The sequence below is a fragment of the Carcharhinus amblyrhynchos genome, chromosome 11 (assembly GCF_965287045.1).
Source record: "Carcharhinus amblyrhynchos chromosome 11, sCarAmb.v2.hapA, whole genome shotgun sequence".
NCBI classification, from domain to species: Eukaryota; Metazoa; Chordata; class Chondrichthyes; order Carcharhiniformes; family Carcharhinidae; genus Carcharhinus; species Carcharhinus amblyrhynchos.
In genome coordinates this window covers 90,747,869-90,772,841 of record NC_137334.1, presented here as the reverse complement: position 1 = coordinate 90,772,841, position 24,973 = coordinate 90,747,869, and the positions used below count along the sequence as shown (strand labels likewise).

The window sequence follows — 24,973 nt, the reverse complement described above, 5'->3', positions numbered from 1 at the left end:
TGTCCTGTCCAGTCCATTGCAGTTGATTTTTCTTGGGCTTGGCCTGATTTTTTGTGAAGCTGGCTTCAAGAAGGACACCAGCATTTGTTCAATGGCCTTACCATTAAATCTAGAGGACACAGCAGAGGCGTTGCTGATGGAGTTTCTCTCACACTGTTGTGGGTTATTGATAATACTCCAGCTCAGTTTGCAGTGCATCAGTGTGTTCTGCACACTCGGACTTCTGTTGACTTGAGGAGGTTTTTATTGTCAAACACTCGTGGCTGGATTTTGGAAAAGGCTGAGTTGGCACAGCTGGTCCAGTGTTGGATCTCCTCATTAATGGTGGCCTTTTGAAAGATGTGACTGCCAAGGGGAAAGGAAGGAGAGACTCCCGTTCAACATATACAGGAGGTGGAATATTTGATTGTCTAGATCCGGGTTGACATGAGTTTTGCTTTAACAAGGACAGACCGAGGTTTGTGAGTGCAGAGTTGAAAAGGTTGAGAGAGGCTTAGAAATCTGGTGCAGAGTGGGCCACATCACTGTGGCCATCCACAAACTGTAGATCATGTATGTCTATGGTGGTCAGTTTAGTTTTGGCGTGGAGGCGACTGAAGTTAAAGAGTTTTCCATCTAGAAGGTTTGATAATAGTGGATTGATTAGTTCAGTTAGGTGGACAGTTGGTTAGTAATATAGAGCCACGTCAGCAGCACAGGTTCAATTCCGATACCAGTTATGAAGTTATTCATGAAGGCCCACCCTCTCAACCTTGTCCCTCACCTGAGGTGTGGTGATCCACAGGTTAAATCACCACTAATCAGCTCTCTCTCTACCAAAGGGGAGAGCAGCCTATCTGGTACTATGGCAGCTTCTTACTTCTTATTTAATAATAGTTGACCTATGATGAGGTGAATAACACAATCAGATTGAATGTGAATAGAACGAAGGGTATCGCACAACCTTGCTCAACCTTGGTCTGGATTTTGAAGATGTCTCGTTCAGATCTCCCACACAAGACAGTTGCAGTCGTATCATCATGAAGCAGTTGCAGGTTTGTGATTAAGTTTCTCACACATCCAAATCTTTGGAGCAAGACACACACAGCTTTCTGATTTATTGAATCAAATGCTTTGGTCAGGCTTAATGAATGCAATGAATGTTCCTGGTGTTCTCGGCACTTTTCATTGATTTGTCTGGCACAGAAGATCATGCCAGAGGTTCCCCTGGAGGGTCTAAAGCCACACTGTGTCTCTGAGAGGAGTTCCTCAACCACAGGAAGTAATGGATTCAGGAGAATGTGTGTCAGGACTTTCCCTGCTGTGGACAGGATGGGAAAACCTTGATAGTTTCCACAGTTTCTTGTACCTCCTTCCTGAAGATAATTGCTGAAACTGAGGGGGCAGGGAGGATGGGCAGGCTGGTGTGGGGGGGTGGCGATGGTGGGAGGGTAGACTGATTGTGGGGTGGATTGGTTGTGGGGGGGGTGATTGGTGACGAGTAAAGGGAAGTTTCAATTCTTGCTGCAATAAGGTAGCATTCATTAACTGCCTTATTCTTGCTGCAATAAGGTAGCATTCATTAACTGCCTTGACTACTTGCTGTATCTGCATGCTAACTTTCTGTGACTTTAGCACACCTGGATTCCCACTTTGCAATTCTGCATTTAAGTAATACTCTGCTTTTCGATTGCTCCTGCCAAAGTGAGCAACTTCACATTTTCCCACATTTTCTCCAGAATTTTGCCCACCCACTCAACCTTTCTATATTGTCTGCAAATTCCTTATGTGCTTTTCCCAACATACTTTCTTTCTTTTTTTTGTGAGCTGTAAATTTAGCTACCATGCCTTCATTCGCCCCATCTAAATTATTGATGAAAATTGTAAAAAGTTGAGGCTCCAGTACAGACCCCAACAGGACTCCACTCATTACATCCTCCCAATCAAAGATCCATTTATACATACAGACTTTTGTATCTTTTTCCTGACGGAGGAAGGTGGAAGAGAGAATGTCTGGGGTGTGCAAAGTCCTTGATTATGCTTGGCTAGGCAACAGAAATTATTTTGGTACTGAACTACACAAACCAATGAGGCTCCAGGTGATAAATTAGCTGGAACAGTGGTAGGAGAATTGACCTTAATACCCCCAGTTTGGGAGGAACACTGGAACTGCCACAGGACCTGGTCTGTCTCCGTAGAGTTAATGAAATGTCCAATGCAGAAACATGCCATTTCCCCTAACTTGTCCCTATCTATGTTATAGAATCATAAATCGTAGAATTTTGCAGTGCAGAAGGAGGCCATTTGGCACATCAAATCTGCACTGACTGCACAATCCCACCCAGGCCCGATCCTCATAACTCCATGCATTTAGCCTAGCTAGCCCCCCTGACACTAAGGGGGAGTTTAGCATGGCCAATCCACCTAACCTGCACATCTTTGGACTAAGTGAGGAAACCAGAGCACCTGGAGGAAACCCACGCAGACATGGGGAGAATGTGCAAACTCTACACAGACAGCGACCTAAGCCAGGACTCAAACCCGGGAGCTGGCGCTGTGAGTCAGCAGTGCTAACCATTGTGTTACCGTGCTGCCCATTCCTCTCATCCAAATCCATCAAGGTAATGTTCTATTTCTTTCACCTTCACTTGCATATCGTAACTTCTCCATAAAAGCAGCATATTTTATCAAGTTCCTTTATTATTTTTCTCTTTACACGACATGCATATTAAGGTTTGATTTATTATTTCATGGGATGTGGGTGTCACTGACAAGGCTGGCATTTGTTATCCATCCTTAATTGCCTTTGAACTGATTGACTTGTTCGGCCATTTCAGAGGGCAGTTAAGATTCAACCACATTTCTGTGGGTTTGGAGTCATATGTAGACCAGACCAATTAAGGACAGCAGATTTGGATGGTTCCCGAGAGTGTGGTGGAGGCAAATTCAATCGTGGCTTTCAAAAGGGAAGTGAATATTTATCTGAGGATGAAAATTTTACAGGGCTGTGTAGAAAAAGCTGGGGAGTGGAACTAACTGAGTTGTTTTTATTGAAGTCAATGTGGAGACCATGAGTTGAAAGGCTTTCTCCTCTGCTTGGAACCATTCTGTGATTTTATCATGCATTGCCCCACATTTTTCACCTAATTAGAATGTTTCAAAGTGTTTCTATAGAATTATAGAATCCCTACAGTGCAGAAAGAGGCCATTCAGCCCATTGACTCTGCACCTAGTCTGACAGACTATTTTACCCAGGCCCATGACCCTGCCCTATCTTGTAACCCCATACATTTACCATGGTTAATCCATCTAACCTACTCATCTTTGCACACTAAGGGGTAATCTAATCCACCTAACCTGCGCGTCTTTGGACTGTGGGAGGAAACTGGAGCACCCGGAGGAAACCCACACAGGCATGGGGAGAATGTGCAAACTCCACCCAGACAGTCATCCAAAGCTATAATTGAACCCAGATCATTGGTGCTGTGAGGCAGCAGTGCTAACCATCATGCCATCCAAGCAGTTGGTCAAGTTTTTTGAAATACTACGATGAAGGAAACATGGCAGCCAGTTTAAACCCAGCAAGTTCTTATAGTGACCAAATAATCTCTTGAATGATGTTGTCTGAGGGATGAGCATTTAACACAACGCTTGAGAGAGATTCACTTCTGAAATAGTGGCTTCGGATCTTTTATGTGCACTCGACGAAGCCTCTTTTAAACACCTCATCTGAAAGAAGGTTTCGTCAGTGCTACAGTAGCAAGTTTCAACCTAGCATCTGTGCTCCAGTTTTGGTTTACATACAGAAAATAGCAACTTAGGCTGAAGCATAAAGCGGGTTTTTCAGTGTGAGTCAATGTTTTCAACTTGGTGGGGGGGGGGGGGGGGGGGGGGGGGGGGGGGGGGGGCGGTGGGGGGGGGGGGGGGAGGTGGGGGGTGGGGGCGGGGTGGGGGTGGGGGGGGGGTGGAATTTGAAATTCCAAATTCCAGTCTGTCCAATTGGGAAGGGATTTGCTCTAGTTAGCTTAATATATGGCTTATAACTCTGATCGCAGCTGGGAAGAAGTTGTTTTTGAGTTGGTTGATACATGATATCAGACGTCAGTATATTTTTCCTGATGGAAGGTGGAAGAGAATATGTCCAGGATGCGTGGGGTTCTTGATAATGCTAGCTGCTTTTCAGAGGCAGGGGGAGGTGTAGACAGTGTCAGTGGATGGGAGGCTTGTTGCTCAATGGACTGGGCTTCTTTCAGACCCTTTGTAGCTTCTTGGGCAGAGCAGGAGCCTTACCAAGCTGTGATATAACCAGAAAGAATGCCTTCTATGGTGCACCTGTAGAAGTTGGCGAGAGTCGTAGCTGACGTGCCAAATTTCTTTATTCTTCTGAGAAAGTGGAGGCGTTCTTGGGCTTTCTTAACTATAGTGTCAGCTATATGGGGGGACCAGGACATGTTTTTGGTGATTTGGACACCTAAAATCTTGAAGCTCTTGACCGTTTCTTTCTCTGCTGCTGCTGTACTCCACATTAAGATTTTGTGAATCATTCTGTGATGCAGCTGGATGGACAATTTGAACGATTGGTAACAAACTCTTCATCATTAATATCAATGCTGTTGTGTTTCGAGGTGTCCTGGAAGCAATCTCTTTTGATCCTCGTCAACTCACTTTCCCTTCAAGGTTCTTGGGACCTCAGTCGTTCATGAGGGGAACTTTAACATGAGTCACATTCTATCATCTTAGGTTGTTTGGCCATGCTAAATTGCCCCTTGCTGTCAGGGGCACTAGCTAGGGTAAATACATGGGGTTATGGGGATAGGGTCTGGGTGGGATTGGGATTGTGGTTGGTGCAGGCTCGATAGGCCAAATAGTGGGGATTCTATGGTTCTATGTTGACAGCACACATTAGTTATATTATGCATAATGCTACTAGCAGTCTGGCCAAATGTCCCAGATACCCATTTTAAATCACAAAACGATGATTTAAGATCTCGGGAGCTGTACTCAGTGAAAATGCAGACAGAATTGGATGTGCTTCGGTAAACCTTTAAGAACATTGAAAAGCAGACACAATCCAGGACTGAAAAGTGGATGCTGTGGAATTCAGCATTTTATTGAAATGGGTTATAAAACTGCAAGGAATATGCATGAAAGCGATGGACTTCAAGACCAGAGATTGAAAATTTCCTTATTTTTACCTCCAGCCCAAGTAATTGGTGAAAACACTATCCTTTTTGGAAAAAAGCAAATTATCGTGGATGCTGGAATCTGAAACCAAAAGAAAAAATGCTGGAAAATCTCAGCAGGTCTGGCAGCATCTGTAAGGAGAGAAAAGAACTGAAGTTTCGAGTCCAGATGATCCTTTGTCAAATTGTCAACTTTGACAAAGGGTCATCTGGACTTGAAAGGCCAGCCTTTTTCTCTCCTTACAGATGCTGCCAGACCTGCTGAGATTTTCTAGCATTTTCTCTTCATCCTTTTTGGAAATTAGCCTATGGGCCAGTAAGAAGCTCAAGTACTTCTTTGGGCCATGGTATGTTACTTTATCTTGGGCTGCCGCAGTTGATGTTATGCTTGCCCTCAAACTGGGCAAGGGGAATCAAAGTCAGCCACAGCTCACAAGTCTAACCATTGCCCGTAAAAGGGTAAGTGTGCCTTTAGTTTAACGTTTGAAGTGGCTCCTTTATCATAACCTCACTGTAAATACCAGTGAAAGCCAGTTTATCTGGTGGTCACCTCATTGCTGTCTGTGGTATCTCGCTGTGCATCAATTGCCAGTCGCATTTCCTACATCCTAACAGTCACTGCTTCTAAAAGTGCTTCTTTGTCTTGAAAGCTCTTTGGGACGTCCTGAGATGGGTGAAAGGTGCTCCAAATTACATCTTGCTCTCCTCCCTACACTGCAGCATCTCATTTTAAAAAGGCTGCCAGAGCGATAGGGTAATCTGTTGTCAGTGTTTGTTGAACACTGGCCTTATCAAAATAATTTTGTCACACATGTGGCATAGTATTATTATCACGTGACGCGGTGTTAATAACTTGTGTTATCAAGACCACAGAACATGCTGCATGCCTGTTCTCCCTGCAGTGAATAAGCTGATGCCCTTCTATGTCAACTTCAGAATACAATTGTACTGATTCACTTTCTTTTGACTCTTTTCAGAATCTGATTTCAATTATTTTTTTTAAAAGGTTGCTTGTTTTGTTTATTGCTGTAGTGCAAAGAGGGGGGAAAGCTCAAACTTGCTTCTGTATCCCTCTGTCTTTCTTTCGATGAATTTGACACCCGTCCCAGAACAAAAGGGTTTTGTGACGATGTGAACAGAATGTGGACTGCTCAAGGTCCTGATGCACCCTTTGACTGAACTTCATGTATAAATCCCTTACTGTGTGCTGTCCGGGGGTTTTGGGGGAGCCCACTCGAATGTGAATGGAACAGAATGCTTTTAATTTGTCTGACTCTGCTGTTTGTAAGTTTATTGTGAGCTGCGGCCTCTCTTTTTTATATATATATATACATCGGTAAATATCAGATTGTGTTCGACCCCTCCTAAAGTCAATATTTGCGTTATATTTAATTATAACTTAACGAGCAGCTATTTGCAGAGTCTGTTTCTTTTTGGTCTAAATGGGAGCGTTTATCTGAGGGGAGTGGGTGTGTGTTTGGTGACTCAGTGGTGCCAGTGGCTGTCAGACCGATGCACACCCACTGTGTCAACTTAATCCTCTATTTCAGTTTTTACAGCGGGTAAACTGTGGCACAGTTTAGTATTGCGCAAAGAGAAGTAGAAAAAAAAACAGGGCAGGTTTTTGTGCACGGAGCCCCGACCCGGAGCAGCCCCAGCCTCTGATTAATGACCAAGTGACGTCATTTGGCCAGGTATTCACACTGCTGGCTGTGAGAGCCCGATTTAGACCGAGGTTTCCTCTTTTCTTTAAAAAAAAACTTCTATTTATTATTTCAGAAAACCCTTCCACCACTCCCACTGCCTCTTGCTCTCCAAGGGAAAAAAATACCCACCTCTCCACAGATAACAAAATAGCCTTCCAAAAAAACTGTGTCTTTTTTTTTAAAATCTTACTCATTCGCAGACAGGGAGCAGCTGCGGTCACCCATCTGAATAGTTAACGCTCAGGGTCAACAAGGTGAAGCATCTTCTTTTCTTCCAGAAACGTTGTTCTGGCGATCAGAGTTAGATTCTGCCGGTTGACCCGCAGGCGGTTTTGTGCAGGCGTTCACATCAGGTTGTCGCGTGGTCTAATCCGGATGTTGATGAATCTTTTTGAGGTGTTTAAGAATCTTATCGGAGGGGTTTGTCAATCATAAAGTACAAAGAATGATTGAAGGGTTTGATGGAATGGGTGGAGAAAAACAATTTCCTCTAATCTTTGGGGCGGCACGGTGGCACATTACTGCCTCACAGCGCCAAGGATTCAGGTTCGATCCTGGCCTCAAGTCACTGTCTGTGTGAAGTTTGCACATTCTCCCCATGTCTATGTGGGTTTCCTCCGGTTTCCTCCCACAGTCCAAAGCTATGAGGGTTGGGTGGATTGGCCATGCTAAATTGCCCCTTAATATCATGGGGACTAGCTAGGGTAAATGCATGGGGTTATGGGGGGTAGGGTCTAGGTGAGATTGTGGCTGGTGCAGTCTTGATGGGCTGAATGACCTCCTTCTCCACTGTAGGGATTCTATGATTCTATAATCAGGAGAGTTGAGAGTCAGAGAGGGCCTGGGTAAGATACTCTGTTAAAGAGCCAGTGCCAACACAATGGGCCAAATAGCCTCTTTTGCATTGTGGAGATTCTATGATGGGCTGAATTCTAAAAGTGGAGCTAGGCCATTCACAATGCACTTGTTCGCACAAAGGGTAGTGTAAATCTGGAACTTTTTACCCCTACCGCCATCAACCATAAAGAACAATTGAGGCTAGGGATCAGTTGTTAGGGATGAGTATTGATCATAGAATCCCAAGTGCAGAAGGAGGGCGTTCGGCCCATCGAGTCTGCATTAACAACAATCCTGCTCTATCCCCATAACCTCACGGATTTACCTTGTTAATCCCCCTGACACTAAGCACGGCCAATCCACCTAACCCACACATCTTTGGATTGTTGGATGAAACCGGAACACCCGGATGAAAACCCATGCAGACACGGGGAGAACATGCAGATTCTACACAGACAGTGATCCGAGCCCAGAATTGAACCGGGTCCCTGGGGTGTCTTAAATGAGAAATACAGAAATAGCTGAGATGGGTAATAGAAACCCTAGATTAAGTTTTTTCCCCGTGAGGCAGCAGTGCTAACCACTGTGCCATCATGCTGCCTTCAAAGGTAATGGAATCAAGGCACATCGGAAGAGTTAAAATGCAGATCAACCGTGATGTAACTAAATGGCAGAATGGCCTCCTTCTGTTCCAAGGATTCATGCTTTTTTGGTTCTGATGTGTCAGGGAAGAAATTATTGTCACATGGTGAACACAGGCCTGACACAGCCAGCAGTGATGTTGAAAATCAGGAGTGTGCAAGAAACTAAAAGTGGCGATGTGCAGAGATCTCGGAGGGTCCTGGGGCTGAAGGAGGTTGGAGATAGGGCAGGGCCAGGCCATGGTAGGATTTGAAAACAGAGTTGTGAATTTTAAAGTGGAGACATTGTTCAACTGGAAGGCATTGTAGGTGAGCGAGCGCGGGGTGATGGGCAAACGGGACTTTGTAATTGGAAGCTCAACTATGACATCAAGGTTGCAAGCATTTGCAGCAAGGCCACCTGACTAGTTTGGGAACTTTTCACAGCTACTTTTCCTGGAAGGCGTGGTGCAAAATGCAATTGATTTGATTCTGGTTCCTTTAAACATAAAATGCCAGGCAAAAGGCGGGGAATTACAGGCCGGTTAGTTTAACGTCTGTGGTAGGTAAAATGTTAGAATCCGTCATTAAGGAGGAAATTGCGAGGCATCTTGAAGGGAATTGCTTGATAGGGCAGACGCAACACGGTTTCATTAAAGGGAAGTCGTGTCTGACAAATTTACTGGAGTTCTATGAGGATGTGTCTAGGGCGGTGGATAGAGGAGAGCCGGTGGATGTGGTCTTTCTGGATTTTCAGAAGGCGTTTGATAAGGTACCTCACAAGAGGTTACTGCAGAAGGTCAGAGGACATGGAGTTGGGGGTAGGGTGTTAGCGTGGATAGAGGATTGGTTGTCAAATAGGAGGCAGAGAGTGGGGGTCAATGGGTGCTATTCGGATTGGCGGTTGGTGACTAGTGGGGTGCCCCAGGGGTCGGTGCTGGGGCCTCAGCTATTTACCATTTATATAGATGATCTGGAGGAGGGAACCGAGTGTAGGGTGTCGAAATTTGCTGATGACACCAAGATTGGGGGAAAGGCAAATTGTGCGGAGGGTGTGGAGAGTCTGCAGAAGGATCTAGATAGGCTGGGCGAATGGGCCAGGAAATGGCAAATGGAATTTAATGTTGGCAAGTGTGAGGTGGTCCACTTTGGTAGGAAGAATGGTAGGAAGGACTATTACTTACGTGGCGAAAAACTGCAGCAGGCGACGGTGCAGAGGGACCTCGGGGTCCTTGTGCATGAGTCGCAAAAACCCAGCCTGCAAGTGCAGCAGGTGGTCAGGAAGGCGAATGGGATGCTGGCCTTCATAGCGAGGGGGATTGAATATAAAAGTAGGGAGGTCTTGCTGCAGCTGTATAGGGCATTGGTGAGGCCGCAGCTGGAGTACTGTGTGCAGTTTTGGGCGCCGCACCTGCGCAAGGATATTTTGGCCCTGGAGGGAGTGCAGAGGAGGTTTACTAGGCTGATACCGGAGTTGAGGGGGTTGAGCTATGAGGAGAGGCTGAATAAACTGGGCTTGTACTCGTTAGAGTTTAGAAGAATGAGGGGAGATCTCATTGAGACGTATAAGATGATGAATGGGATGGATAGGATAGAGGTGGAAAGACTCTTCCCGCTCAAAAAAGACAGTAGGACTAGGGGGCACAGCCTCAAGATAAAGGGGGGGCGGTTCAGAACGGAGTTGAGGAAGAACTTCTTCACTCAAAGGGTGGTGAATCTCTGGAATTCTCTGCCCGTTGAAGTGGTGGAGGCTGCCTCGCTAAATATTTTTAAGAAGCGGGTTGATGGGTTTTTGATAAGAGAGGGGATTAAGGGTTATGGGGAGAGGGCGGGAAAGTGGAACTGAGCCACGACAGATCAGCCATGATCTTATTGAATGGCGGGGCAGGCTCGAAGGGCCAGATGGCCTACTCCTGCTCCTATTTCTTATGTTCTTATGAAAGAACTTACATTTGTATATCATCTACCATTGACAACCTCAGGACATCACAAAGTACTTGAGAGCCTATGAAGTCATTTTTGAAGTGCAGTCACTGTTGCAATGCAATGTTGGAATGACATAGAATCATAAAATCCCGACAGTGCAGAATGAGGCCACAATTCCATCCAGGCCTTATTCCCATAAACCCTCATATTTACCCTGCTAATTCCCCAACACTAGGGTCAATATTAGCATGGCCAATCAACCTAACCCACACATCTTTGGACTGTGGGAGGAAATGGAGCACCCGGAGGAAACCCATGCAGACACGAGGAGAACATGCAAACTCCACACAGACAGTGACCCGAGGCTGAAGTTGAACCCGGGTCCCTGGCGCTGTGAAGCAGCAGCGCTAACCACTGTGCCGCCGTGCTGCCCTGATGGACGGAATAAGTGAAACTTCGAAACATCAGAGCGAATGTGAGTGTTTAGTGCCCATATGTATTGTAATACAGCCCATCCTCAAACTGGAATACCCTCCTCCAAAGCCTTTGCTTTCCTGAATATTTAAACCAGGGCACAAGAGCTTTTCAATGTAATTTGCCACTAGCACTCGTTCCTTCATGCATGACCTGTCCCCATATTCACCCGTGTAATGTCCCAGTAAAAAATTCTGTTTATGTTTTTGTGTGTGTGTGTGGAATAAATCATTAACAAGGCTGAGGCATCTTGCTTTGATGTCCCGTCAGTGACTGTGTGTTAGCTGAGCTCAAATGCTGAGAAACGGGCAAGAGGCTAATAGAGTAAGATTAATCTCAAGGGCCAGATTAAAATCAATAACCCGAACCGCGACTGCCACAGATGGGAAGTTACAGACCCACAACTACTGGACAGACATCAAATAATGACCTCATGCAGTTTGCTAAGCGGCCTGCAGAAATGGTGCAATAATATTTAGAGAACGCTTCTTTTTTTCTGTCTGTATTCTTTCCATTTAGTGTGCAGTGATGGTTTAGAGGTCCAGGTAGAAGGTGCAAATAGCTCAACAGTACAGCCCCTGCACTGTAGTGAATTTGTCTGGTGCAGCGGGAGATGGTGGGCAAGAGTGAAGAATTAAGGTGGGCTCATTCTCCGAAGAAGGGAGAGAATGTTTGAGGATGTTGTCTGCCTACTACTGTCCCCACCCCAGACAAACTGTCCATCTCCTACTAATGGCAGGCTGGTAACATCTTTGCACAGATATCCTCCAAAGAATGCCACCAATTCAGTTTCTTGCTTAATAACAACATGCATTTATATAGCACCTTTAATCCAGTTAAAAAGTCTCAAAATGAATACAATAATTTTACACAAAGCCAAAGAAGCAAGCATTGAGACAGATAACCAATAGCTTGGTCAAAGAACTAGATTTTAAAACACACCTTTAGGACGTGAGGGAGTTAGAGAGATGCAGGGAGGGACATGGTGAGAGAGGTAGAGAAGTGTAGGGAGATAATGAGGTGTAGGGAGTTAGGGAGGTGTAGGGAGGGAGGTATGCGAGGGAGGTAATGAGGTGTAGGCAATTGGAGAGATGTAGGGAAGGAGGTGGTGAGGGGGGTGTAGGGAGTTAGAGAAGTGTCTTAAATGAGAAATACAGAAATAGCTGAGATGGGTAATAGAAACCCTAGATTAAGTTTTTTTCCTCCCAATGGAACAAAGACATTCAAAAAGGGAAGAATACTGTTCACAGCTTAAATTTGGGGATATAACTCCACCATGTTTTAGTGACTGAACAAGAGGGAGGGAGGGAAGTGGAGAGGGAGTTAGAGATGTATGTAGAGAGAGGGAGGTAGAGAGGTGTAGGGAGGGGGGGTGGAGAGAGAAGTAGAGAGGTGTACGGAGGGAGATGGAGAGGGATGTAAAGAGGTGTAGGGATGTATTCCAGAGGTTAGGGCCTGCTCAAGCTGAAGGTAGCTGAATCCTTGCTAAGGATTGGCAACATCCTTAGACAATGTTGGGGCTAAGAAAATGGGGATGCCCAAGAGGTGAGAAGTAGAAGAATGCAGAAGTCTCAGAGGTTTGAAGGGCGGAGGAGGTTGGATTGTGGTAGGGATGTGGTGAGGCCACAAAGGGATTCAGAAACAAGGATTTTAAATTTGAAGCAATACTGGCCTCGGTCAGTGTTGGCTGGCGATTGCATCAGAGAATTGAAAAAAAGCAACATTATAACAGTGAGTAACCAGCTCAGTTGGTTAGATAGCTCGAGTGTGATTTAGAAAGATGCCAATAGTCTGTGTTTAATCCCGCACTGGCTGTGATTGTTCATGGAGCCTTGTTCGTCACCATGCTTGCTGAGTGGTGCCCCTGAAACTACATAATGAGATATCTGTACAGAGGTGAGAAAAGATATTGACTATCTAGCTGATCTATGGGGCATAGATCAGCTAGATAGTCAATATCTTTGCCCAAAAATAGGGGAGTCTAAAACTAGAGGGCATAGGTTTAAGGTGAAAGGGGAGAGATACAAAAGGGTCCAGAGGGGCAGTTTTTTCACACAGAGGGTGGTGAGTATCTGGAGCTGCCAGACGTAGTAGTAGAGGCAGGTACACTTTTGTCTTTTAAAAAGTGTTTAGACAGTTACATGGATAAGATGGGTATTGAGGCTTATGGGCCAAATGCAGGCAATTGGGACTAGCTTAGGGGTTTTAAAAAAAGGGCAGAATGGACAAGTTAGACCAAAGGGCCTGTTTCCATGCTGTTAACCTCTATGACTCTATGAGAAACTTCTTTCCCAAAGGATTGTTAGTGTGTGGAACTTCCTTTCCCAGAAAGCAGTGGAGGCTGGGTCTTTGAATTTATTTGAGGCAGAGTTAGATATCCTTGTTTGCCAAGGAAATCAAAGATTATGCGGGCAGACAGGGAAGTGGAACTAAGACCACAGCCAAATCAGCCATGATCTTATTGGATAGTGGAGCAGGCTTGAAGGGCCAAATAGCCTTGTCCTGCTCTTAAGATCCAATATAACCAGTTGTCTCCCCTAACAAAGAGAGATGCCTGTGGTCCTTTGTGGACTATGGCTAATGAGAGGAAAATAATCTGACTTTTTGCCAAAGCTTTCATATTTTGGATTGTGCAGACATTACCTGCAAGGTTTTTGAAGAATGCATAATACCCGTGGGTGATTGATCCTGAACACAGGAAAATAGCAATGAACAAGCGGAAGCCACTCAGCCTATCAAGCCCATCCCCTCTAAAACCAAGCATAATTAATCTTTTTCTGGATCCTCAGACTTGGGCTTAATTTTCGCCCGACACCGCCCCCCCCCCCCAATCCCCCCACTTACACACTGCCCCAGTCTGAAAGTTCTTTTAAAATTTCCGTGCTCCCTGATCCTCAAAGGAAATTGGACCAAAAAAAACCCCAACATACCTAACCATTGGCGTTCCATCATCTAAGCCTCCAGGGCCCAGAGCCACGGGAATGATCATGTTCCATAGAATAATTGATCATCTCTGACTATATTTATCTTCCATAGCCTTCAATCCCCTTCATAACCAGATAATTATGAGTTGTATTTTTTGAACTGTTAAATGGACAAAGCTTTTTGGTTGGAGCCTTTTTTTGACCAATGCACAGGACTTGGCAGGGGGAATGGAAAGTCTAATGTCTAGTTTTGCTTGATGCTTGTTAATTTTGTTCTCCTATCATTTAATTTTGCTCTCACGGCCCAAATTAAATTGCCCGGTTACACCTCGGACGTCTCTCCTTCTACACATTTCAAAGTCCTGAATCATAGTTCCACATCACTTGGTTCAGCAAGGGAAGAGTTCCCTGGATTGTACATGAGTTGCTGTTGTTGGATATTGCCCATTGTCATTGCTTATATCTGGAAGCACATAGGAGAGGCCATTCAGCCCCTTGAGCCTTCTCAGCACACTGAGTTTGATCATGGCTGATCTGTACCTCAACTCTTTTACAGTTCTTGATTCAAAACCTCTGAAGCACCTACTCAACAAAAATCTATTGATCTCATTCTGGAGAGGTTACAGCAGAACCCGCCAGCTGTTGCTTTTTCAGTGAAGGAATTCCAACTCCTCATGTATAGTTCTTGATCTCCTCCTTAACTGGTAAAGTTGCCAAATTTCTAGGATTGTCCTGATGTCTCCAGGAATGTAAAGATTAATCTCCAGGTCACCACCGTGAGCAAAACTTGGGAGAAAAATCAAACACTTTTTGTTTATTAGTTGTAAAAATTTTGGCAGTGGGAAAGGTTTTTTAATGGTCAAGAATCTGCTTGTTTTCCAATTGGCCTTAGGAAGGTGATGATACGCCATGAGGAATGGACTGAAGAGCATGGGAGGAGGGAGACCGAAGGCAGGAGGGTAATGTGACAAAAAGCCCAGGAATGCATCCAACTGGGGATGGTTATCCTCCAAAAACAAATCTTAATCTTAAGTTTGTATCCCTTTTAAACCTATTTCCTCCATCAGAGCAAATAATAAAGTTTAAAGTTTATTTATTTGTCACAAGTAAGGCTGACATTAACACTGTAATGAAGTTACTGTGAAATTCCCTTAATCACCACACTCAAGCTCCTGGCCGGGTCAATGCACATCTTTCACAGTGTGTGAGGAAACCGGAGCACCCAGAGGAAACCTACGCAGACACGGGGAGAATGTGCAGACTCCATACAGACAGCGACCCAAGCCGGGACCCAAGCAGTGCTAACCACTATGCCACCGTGCCACCCACCATTTCACTGCATCTACCCTATTGAATCCTTTTAACATTTTAAAGATGTTTAAACAATAGAATAATCCAACTATTAGCAGGAAAAGTATGGAAAATTGATAGGGTAGCATATCCAGGACACATGAATGATGAATTTGTGCATGCTGACGTTCTACGTGGAGAGGGCTGTAGAAATTCAAATGGAAAGTACATACAATGTGTTTATAATATATTTTCCAAACTGTCTGAGACCCTTTATGCCAGTGACATTTACTAGAAAAATAGTGCAGGCCAGCTGGGATAATGGAAATTTCTAATTTAGCCACAAGTAAAATTTTAAAAATACTTAAAGGTTTATGGCAATTTATTTATTCAAAAAGCTATCTTGGTACATAAAACACAAAAAATGAAAGCACATTAGTAACTATGTGGTACACCTAGTGTACCGTTACTAATGTGTTTAATAGCTTGCTAACTCTTAATAACTTACTACTTTTGTCGACTTCCCTCACGATCGCTGCCTTTCTTGCTCACTGCTTCCCTTCCCTACCATCCCACTTGCCACTTCTGTCCTGCTTGCTGCTTCTCTACTGCCTGCCAATTCCCTCCCTGAACCTCCTGTTCATCAACCCTCCCTCTCACTCAGCGCCTCTCTCTCCCAAACCCTCACAAGGGCTCAAAAGAGAGAGAGGGGCAGTGAAAAAGAGGAAACATGGTGAAGAAGCAAAAAGGGCTGTGAGTGGGAGAGAGGGGATGATTGCATTGATTGACAGAACAGGCTTGAGGGGCCATATAGCCTACTGCCCCTATTTCTTATGTTCTGATGTTTTAAAGCACTCCCTCATTAAGCACTACCAGACCAATTATAACACTTGTTAAATTTAGGTTCGAGCTCTAAAGGCACTGTTTCATTTACAGACAGGGGTAACACAGATTCGGTGCAGACTAAGCTTCCTCTACACTCTCAGGAAAAGCATCCTGAGCTAGGCACATCATGAATTTGTGGCTGGAATCAGTAGGTGATGGAAAAGAAGTTATGGCTGTTGGAGGGCAATCATCTCAGCCCAAGATATCCTCAGGAAGGCATCATCAAGCAAACCATCCATAGCCTCTTCATCATTCACCTTCAAAATTACCACAGATAAAGCAGTTGGCTCAACTGTGGACATAATGGGTGAGATTTTCCAGTTCTGCACACTCCAAGACTGGAAATTTCTGTCTGAGGTTAATGGACTTTTAAATGGTCTGCCAAATTTCCTGTCTCGCCCTCTATGATCTTCACAGCAAGCAGGACAGGAAAATTCCACCAGGGTCTTCTCTCTGCATCAGAGGCAAACCTGACCTTACTGTGTACTATACGCAGGACATTGTGCAGCAACTACTCAGTTTTCATTGACAGCATTTTCCAGCTCCTCTATCCATATCAGCAAGAAGAAGAATAGCAATCATACTGTGGGAACACAATTACTGGCAAGGTCTCTTCCAAGTCACACAAGATCCAGATGAACAAAGGAACAGGAGATGACCATTAAACCCTTAAACCTGTTCTGCCATTCAGTGAGACATTGACTGACATGTATCCTAACTCCATCCACTTGTATTGATGACATAATCCCTTAATGCCCTTGTCTAACAAAAGTCTATCAATCACAGATTTAAAATTATTGATTGAGCTAGCATCTGATGGCTTTTGTAGCTGAGGTCTGCACTTCTACAGCCCTTTTTGTGAAGAATTGTCCCTAACTTCTCTCCTGAATTCCCTGTTCTGACTTTTTTTTGCCCCTTGTACTCATCAACTTCCACATCGTCTATTCACAATATTAATTCCTTTCAAAATCCAAAATCCCTCAATTAAATCACCCCTTAAGCTTCTATGCTTTAGGGAACACAGTCCAAGTTTATGTAACTCTCATAATCTAACCTTTGGAGTTCTGGTCTGGTGAATCACTCCTTCCAAGCCCAGTATATCCTTTCTAAGGTGCGGTGCCCAGAACTGTACACAGTACTCTAGATGTGGTCCAACCAGGGCTTTCTATAGCTGTAGAAAAAATTTCCTCTCTTTTATATTCTAGCCCTCTAGTTGTAAAAGCTAACATTGCATTAGCCCTTTTGATTTTTGTTTGTAGCTTACTACTACATTTTAGTGATCTGTGTACATGAACCCTTTGGACTTTCACTGTTCTGAACTTTTCCACACATTAAAAAGAAAACTTGGCTCTATCCTTTTTGGTCCAAGATGGATGACCTCACATTTACCTGCATTGAAATCGATCTACCACGGTTTTTCCCACTCACTTAATGTATCAATGCCGCTTTGTAATTTTAGGTTTTCTGTATGTTACTTACTATTTCAACAGTCTCTGTGTCAACCAATATATGTACTCTTTCTTGCACCATCTAAGTCATTAATAAATATGAATGTAGTGAGTAGTTGGGATCCCAACACAGATCCTTGTGGAGCCCCATTGATAATTTCCTTCCAATTCTACTGGATGTTCACTTTTCCTTCTTTCATCCTTTTATTGCCTAGACCAGTACCAGATTGGGACACATGCCATTCCATTACCCTCATTACTCCTGAAATTCTTTAATACTACTGTGAGTGTACCATCATCTCAAGGATTGCAGTGATTCAAGGGAAAGGCCCACCACCATTGTATCACAGCTCTGTCTGTGTTGTCCACGTTCCAAGAACAACTTAGAAAAGTTATTTCCAGAATTCTGTGTTCTTGTTCCAGATTCCAGCCTCTGCAATACTTTCTTCCCTTTCCCCTTCCTGCTAGCAGATGAGGCTAATGAAGCCTTTCCTTGTGGATTCTGAAACGTTGCCATCCCACAGAGCCCAATACAACTCAGCCGGTAAGGTTGTCATAGGTAGAGGAGGGCAGTCATAATGTTAAAATGGCGGCGAGGGCTCGTTGGGCCGAAGGGCCTGTTTCCCGTGCTGTGTTGTTCTTTGTTCTTTATTCTTTGTTTCGCTTCCGGGGTTTTTGTTGTCTCAAAGGACTGAACAGCCTTTGTCAGTTTATCCAGAGTTGGCAGTTTTTCCAGGCTCTACCACTCACTGTCTTCTAGAAACTCCATGATAGAGATCATGAAGGACTGGAGAGGCCGAGTTACCTGTTGGCTTCAGGTCGTACTGGCATAGAAGAATTTGCTGATTTTCAGAATGTCAGATTGCAATGACTTTACCAAGCCATCTTAACTCGGTCTGCTGATCACAAAGCTCTCTTTGTGCACCTTTTGGAAGAAGAAAGGCAAGTACATTTCATTATGCTCTGCAAAGCAGACTCTGGACCAGAAAATGACCTTGGAGAGCTTCGAGGCAAAGAGCAAGGCTTGCTGTTCTGTCACCTCTTGGGGATCCTCCTTGACATCTACCCCCATTTGACTGCAGCCAAATGTTTCTGCATGCTTTTCTGGAGTCAGGACATTTCCTCCAGTCTCTCTCTCGTGTTCTGAACACCTTTAAGGATGAAGAGGCTCTTGGTGTTCCCCTTGATTGCTTCCCACCAGAGTGACTGATTTTATACTGTTAACAGAGAACAAGCCACAGCAACTAGCAGGACATTACAGGCACACATGGGTGGAGGCAATGACCACGTTTTCACCAGCCTTACATACAGGATGGGCCATGGGACGATAAATACAGAGCAAATAGTTTGTGGTGAGGTACATGGTTAATGCAGGATTAGTGCGGAGGCTGGTGTAATTACATATGTAAAAAGTCTGACAACACCAGGTTTTAGTCCAACCTATTTATTTGATAATATACTCACAAGCTTTCGAGGGACACCCTCTTCGTCAGGTGAATGGAGAGTTCACCTGACGAAGAGGGTGTCCCTCGAAAGCTTGTGAGTATATTATCAAATAAATAGGTTGGACTAAAACCTGGTGTTGTCAGACTTTTTACTGTGTTTACGCCAGTCCAACGCCGGCATACCCACATCGTAATTACATATGACCAACAAAAGATTTTCGAACACCTTCTAGGTTTACAAAGCTCTGAGAGCAGTCTAGCCCCATGACCAAACAGACCCAAGTAATTAAATGGTTCTGACGAGCTAAATTCTGCGAACTGCTTTTAAGTGAGACAGCCTGGAGAACAAAAGGGAGGTTTGCATTTGTACAACACTTTCCATAACCCAGGACATCCCAAAGCTTTTTACTGCCAAGGAAGTAGAAGTGTAATTACTGTTGTATTGTCAGAAACAGCAGTCAGTTTGCACACAGCAAGGTCCCACAAAGTGTAGTGTTCCAAAGGGTGGTGAGTCTCTGGAATTCTCTGCCCATTGAAGTGGTGGAGGCTACCTCGCTGAATATATTTAAGTCACAGGGAGATAGGTTTCTGATAGACAAGGGAATTAAGGGTTATGGGGAGAGAGTGGGAAAGTGGAACTGATCCACTTCAGATCAGCCATGATCTTATTGAATGGCGGGGCAGGCTCGAAGGGCTAGATGGCCTACTCTTACTCCTATTTCTTATGTTCTTATATTGACCAGACAATCTGTTCTCTATTGATGACAATTAAGTCCTTTAGGGAAGAAAATCTGCTGTCCTTACTTGGTCTGGCCTACATGTGACTCCAGAGCCACATCAATGTGGCTGATTCATAACTGTCTTCCAAGGGTAACTAGGGACAAGCAATAAATGCTGGCTAGCCAGCGATGCCCATGTCCCACAAATTAATAAAAAATATACATAAATCAGGCAGGGCTCTTCTTTGCAATAGTGCCCTGGGATCTGTAATGTTCACCTTTATCCAAGAGATTGCACCTCACACTACAGCAATCCATCAGCACTGGACTGCAGTTGAAGTAAGGATCTTAGATATTTTTATATAAAGTAAATTTTGATCAGGTATCAGAGAGAGCATCTTCATACACAGGCTACTAATGATCGGGAATGCGGTGTTCAGAGACTTTCAGAGCTTGGTTGGTGGTTGGGGGAGTTAAGAGCTTGAAATGGACAGGTTACAGTGGTTGAATGACCTATTTTCTGTTTTTCAGCTTGGCTTAGTTGGAGGCACACTTGAGTCTCTTGAGTCAGTTGGTTGAGGTTTTGAACCCCACTTCAGCTCAGCCCATCATCTGGGTTGAGGGAGTGCTCCGCTGGCAGATGCACCACCTTTCGGACAGGATATTAAAGTGAGGCCTTAATTTCTGTCTCACTGATTCAGATGGAAGTTTAAAGATCCCATGGTATCAGTTAGGGAGAGTAAGCAAATTCACCTGGGGACCTGGCCAATTTGCCGTTAACAGCTGATTAAATGAAACTTTGTCTCAGCTCTTTGTGGAATTTTACATCACCGCAAAATGTCATTATGGCCATCATCACATCATTTACTACACTTTCAGAGTCATTATTTAGTGTAAAGTTCTCTGAAATCTGACTGAGACACACAATAAGGCATCATAGAAATACTAGTCTTTCTGTTCTTGGCTTGTTTTATAGCTTCAACTTATGACTGCAACAGATGCCTAACTTAGACTGGCACCTGACTGCAGCACTCTTTTTGGAAGAAAACTTGTCAAAATAAATTAATCAAGAGGCGGCTTGCTCAGCAAGCACTTGCTTCTGAGAAAGCTCATCGTGCATGATATATGATATCAATGATGGCTTTTTTGAGAGTGTAGCACTTCCTCGGTACCACACTGTCCTGATCTTTAGGTACAGAGTGGTTTTGATGGAATTTCTGGGGAGAATGGACAAGGATGATTCATTCCATGAGAAGATTTGGTGGTGGAGGTGGGGGTGGGGGGGGCACAGGCAGGAAGGAAGGCAGTGGTTAGCACTGCTGCATCACAGCTTCAGGGACCTGGGTTCAATTTCTGGCTTGGATCACTGTCTGTGTGGAGTTTGCATGTTCTTCCCATGTCCGCATGGGTTTCCTCTAGGTGCTCCGATTTCCTCCCACAGTCCAAGGATACGCGACTCAGGTTGATTGGCCGTGCTAAATTGTCCTTTAGTGTCCTGGGGTGTGCAGCTTAAAGGGATTAGTGGGGTAAATATGTGGGGTAACGGGGATAGGGCCTAGGTGGGATTGGTGTCAGTGCAAATTCGATGGGCCAAAAGGCTTCCTTCTGCACTGTGGGGATTCTATGAAGATGCAATTGAAGGAGGAGAAAAGAACGGGTGAGTTGCAGGGAAAATGCAATCACTTAAATTTCCATTCCATGTGGGAAAGTGTGTGAAACAAGCCCACCATAGCAAGAACTAACAGATTCACTCTATGTTAATTCCTAGGTATGCATGGTGCTGAAGAGCTGACCAAAGCAATGCTCTTCCATTTGTAAAATTTCATTGGAAAATAGCTCCAGTCTGAAAGGGGAATAGCCATTGTATGACCTAAGCCCAAAACCAAATCTGTGACTCATTGTTTTAGGTTGCAATTTGTCTGAATATAGTTTGTCTGATGGTAACTCCATCAATCAACATTTCTGTTGATTGCATCCATATGACACTCTTTGGGATTGTCGTACACCCCAAAACATCTGACTGCCAATTATATACTTTTTTTTGATTGAAGTGAAGTTAACTGCCATAGGGAACACGGCAGTCAACTTGTGCCCAGCACAATCTCATCAGCAGCAATGAGAAAGTGACCGGATCATCTCTTTTTGGTTAGTGATGTTGTTTGAGGAATAAATTTTAGGAAATTCATCACAGGAACTGAGCGAGCTGTGATGGCTAAGCACTTCTTTCTGGAAATTTCAAGCAGCTGACTGCTTTCGGCGGTCTCTGCCGAGTCATCAGTGTTGCTCACTGATTGGTGAGATGGCCTTGTGGAGACTTTGGAGCAGAGCTTCCCAGAGCACTGTCTGCATGCAGTCATTTCCTCCTTTGAACAATATGGAACTTGCACACCTCAACCTGGCTGCTGGGCGCAAGTGGAATTGACCCAAATACTAACTGTAGGAATTAAATGAAAAGACATAGAGCCAGAACATCAAAGAGCCTCTTTGTAAAGGGCCAGTCCAACCAAAGCAGTGTACTCATCCTGACTCTTTATCATCCAGACTGGCTGTCCCCTCACCCTCTTCCAGACTTCCCTCTAATTATTTCATTGACTCCATCGCCCAGATGGTCACAGATTGTTTTTCCTGAATGATTACAGGGTCTAGAACTGCAGGCCAAAGCAGACTGGCTAAATGTCACTGACATATTTAGGATGGGAGATACATAGGGACGATCCTTTCAATCACTGAATATCCAAAAACCATTGCCTCAGCTAGTTGAGACGGTTTTTTTGATTTGATTTATTATTGTTACATGTACAACATACAGTGAAAGTATTGTTTCTGGTGCACTACACAGACAAAACATACCGTTCACAGAGAAGGAAACGAGAGGTCAATTCAAACCAGCAAGGTACCAGTTTCAATTGCCCCCACCCCCCCCCCTCACCCCACCTCCCACTGTCCCGAGGAAGAAATGTTTTATTTCAGAGGGTCTTGAGTCTGTGGAATTCTCTTCCCCAGAGAGCAACAGAGGTGATTTTTGAGAGACAAGGGAGTTGAGGGTCATGGGGGACAAGCAAGAAATTGGAATTGAGACCACAGTCAGATCAGCCATGACTTATCTTGATACTGGAGCAGGCTCGAAGGACCTATAGTCCTCCTGTCCCAGAATGCACTCCTTTGCGCTGTTTTAACTGGAAAGGTGCTGTTACCTCAGCAATACAAAGAGCAAATTCATCCAAAATTCCAGTTGATGATCATAGTCCAGTAGCCACACTTGCTATAGAAAGATTGTGAGCACAGTTCAAGGTCCAATGTGGTACCTGTGGACCTGCACTCAAGCACAAGTCAGTACATTCAGAAGAGGAGGAGACATCACAAAGTCACTTTAAACATGATAGGAACCAGGCTACTAAAACCAGTGAAAAGTAATGGATCCAAGTGTCAGGGGAAGGTATTTCCATCGAATCTTGACAGTGCAGAAGGAGGCCATTCAGCCCATTGAGTCTGCACCACAACAATCCCACCCAGGCCCTGTCCCCATAATCCCCCTGACATTGAGGGGTAATTTAGCATGGCCAATCCACCTAACCTGCACGTCTTTGGACTGTGGGAGGAAACCGGAGGATCCGGGAGAAATCCATGCAGACATGGCGAGAACGTGCAAACTCCACACAGCCAGTGACCCAAGACCAGTATTGAATCTGGGTCTCTGGTGTTGTAAGGCAACAGCGTTAACCACTGTGCCATCGGCTGTATATCTGTAAATGTATAGAAGCATGTTTCTGCGTAGAAGTCTCCTGGATCACATCATCATTTTTGTTAGTTCTGATGATAGTTGTGTACTTGAGCTTTATGTCCACATTTCCTCTGAAATCTGTTGCAAAGCTGAAACTTACCCCATTCTCTTCTATAACTTTGGTGTGTTTATGCAAGATTCTGGATTCCATTGTTGAACCCTGGTAACTGGGGGGAAGGATGGTGGTATTGGGTTGGCCTGTGTGATGTTGAATTTGATTTCAGTTTCATGCGAAATTTGGTTCAAGCGTTGCCAAGCCAAGTGTGGAGCCAGACAACCTGTTCACAGGCCAGTACTCGTGCGGCTGAATAACTAAGAGTGTTGGGAGCTTTCAGTCGCATCTGTGGGTGCTTCTGAAAAGATTAACGAATTTATCTAATCAAGCCCATTTTACCTCCACGCTGGTGACTGTGACTCAGTGGATAGCACTTCTGCCTCTGAGTTTGGATTTTGAGGGCTCCAATCTCACTCCAGAAACCTGAGCAACAAATCTAGCCTCACACTCCTAGTGTAGTCCTGAGGGAGGGCTGCACTGTTGAAGAAGCTGGCTTTTGAATGAGATGTTAAATCCGAGACGCTGTCTTCTCTCTCAAGTGAACACAAAAGATCATATGGCACCATATCAAAGAGGAGGAGTGGGGTATTCCCTGTTGTCATTATTTATCCAATTGACTTGGAAGCTTGCCATGTGCATTTTGGCTACCGTGTACATTCCAGCAGTGACTACCGTTCACAAATGCCTCATTGACCTTAAAGCCCTTTGGGAATTTCTAAGGTCATGAATGGCATTGTGTAAATGCAACTTCTTTCTTTCTTGTTAACCAATGCTTATGAGCCAGATTTTCCACTTCACTGTTCCTTTGCAAATGTGACATCTTACTATTCCTTTGCAAATGTGAAACTCCTCTGCAGGGCTGGAAGTAAATCGTCATGATGTGGAGCAGAATTCCAGAGAACGCAATTGAGGATAGATTGGCACTGTGACAAAAACATACAGTTGCCTGTTAAATTTTTGCATTGGATTTGGTAGAATTATATAAAGTTTATGGCAAGCGAGCAACCATTTGGCCCAACTCAAGGTACCCCCTTACTGCATCTAACTGCACATCCTGTTTGTATTTTGTGTAACAAGAAGCAGCACGTGTGAAGTTCAGACTCAAGGTCACAATATGTTATAATGTTATTACAATATATTATAAAATACTTTTCTATTCAGCAGCCCTCAGTTCATATCAGCACATTGGCAGGAAAGGACTCCACTGGTTGCATATTTCCAGGGAAAAAAAAGTACATCTTTGATTTGATTTGATTTATTATCACATGTATTATACAGTGAAAAGTATTGTTTCTTGCGCACCAGACAGACAGGGCATACTGTTCATAGAGAAGGAAAGGAGAGAGTGCAGAATGTAGTGTTACAGTCTTAGCTAGGGTGTAGAGAAAGATCAACTTAGTGCGAGGTAAGTCCATTCAAAAATCTGATGGCAACAGGGGAAAAAGCTGTTCTTGAGTCAGTTGGTACATAACCTCAGACTTCTGTATCTTTTTACCCATAGAAGAAGGTGGAAGAAAGAATGTCCGGGGTGCGTGGGGTCTTTAATTATGCTGGCTGCTTTTCCAAGGCACCAGAAAGTGTAGACAGAGTGATTGGATGGGAGGCTGTTTTGTGTGATGGATTGAGCTTCATTCGTGACCCTTTGTAGTCTCTTGCGGTCTCGGCAGACAGGAACCATACCAAGTGTGATACAACCAGAAA

At 44.3% G+C, this 24,973-nt stretch overlaps 1 protein-coding gene across 1 annotated transcript in view; it reads left to right on the top strand.

Annotated features, from left to right (window-relative positions):
* Window positions 1–24,973, top strand: part of nhej1 (nonhomologous end-joining factor 1) — a 237,523-nt gene that overhangs the window by 117,821 nt on the left and 94,729 nt on the right. The gene's annotated exons all lie outside the window — the stretch shown is intronic.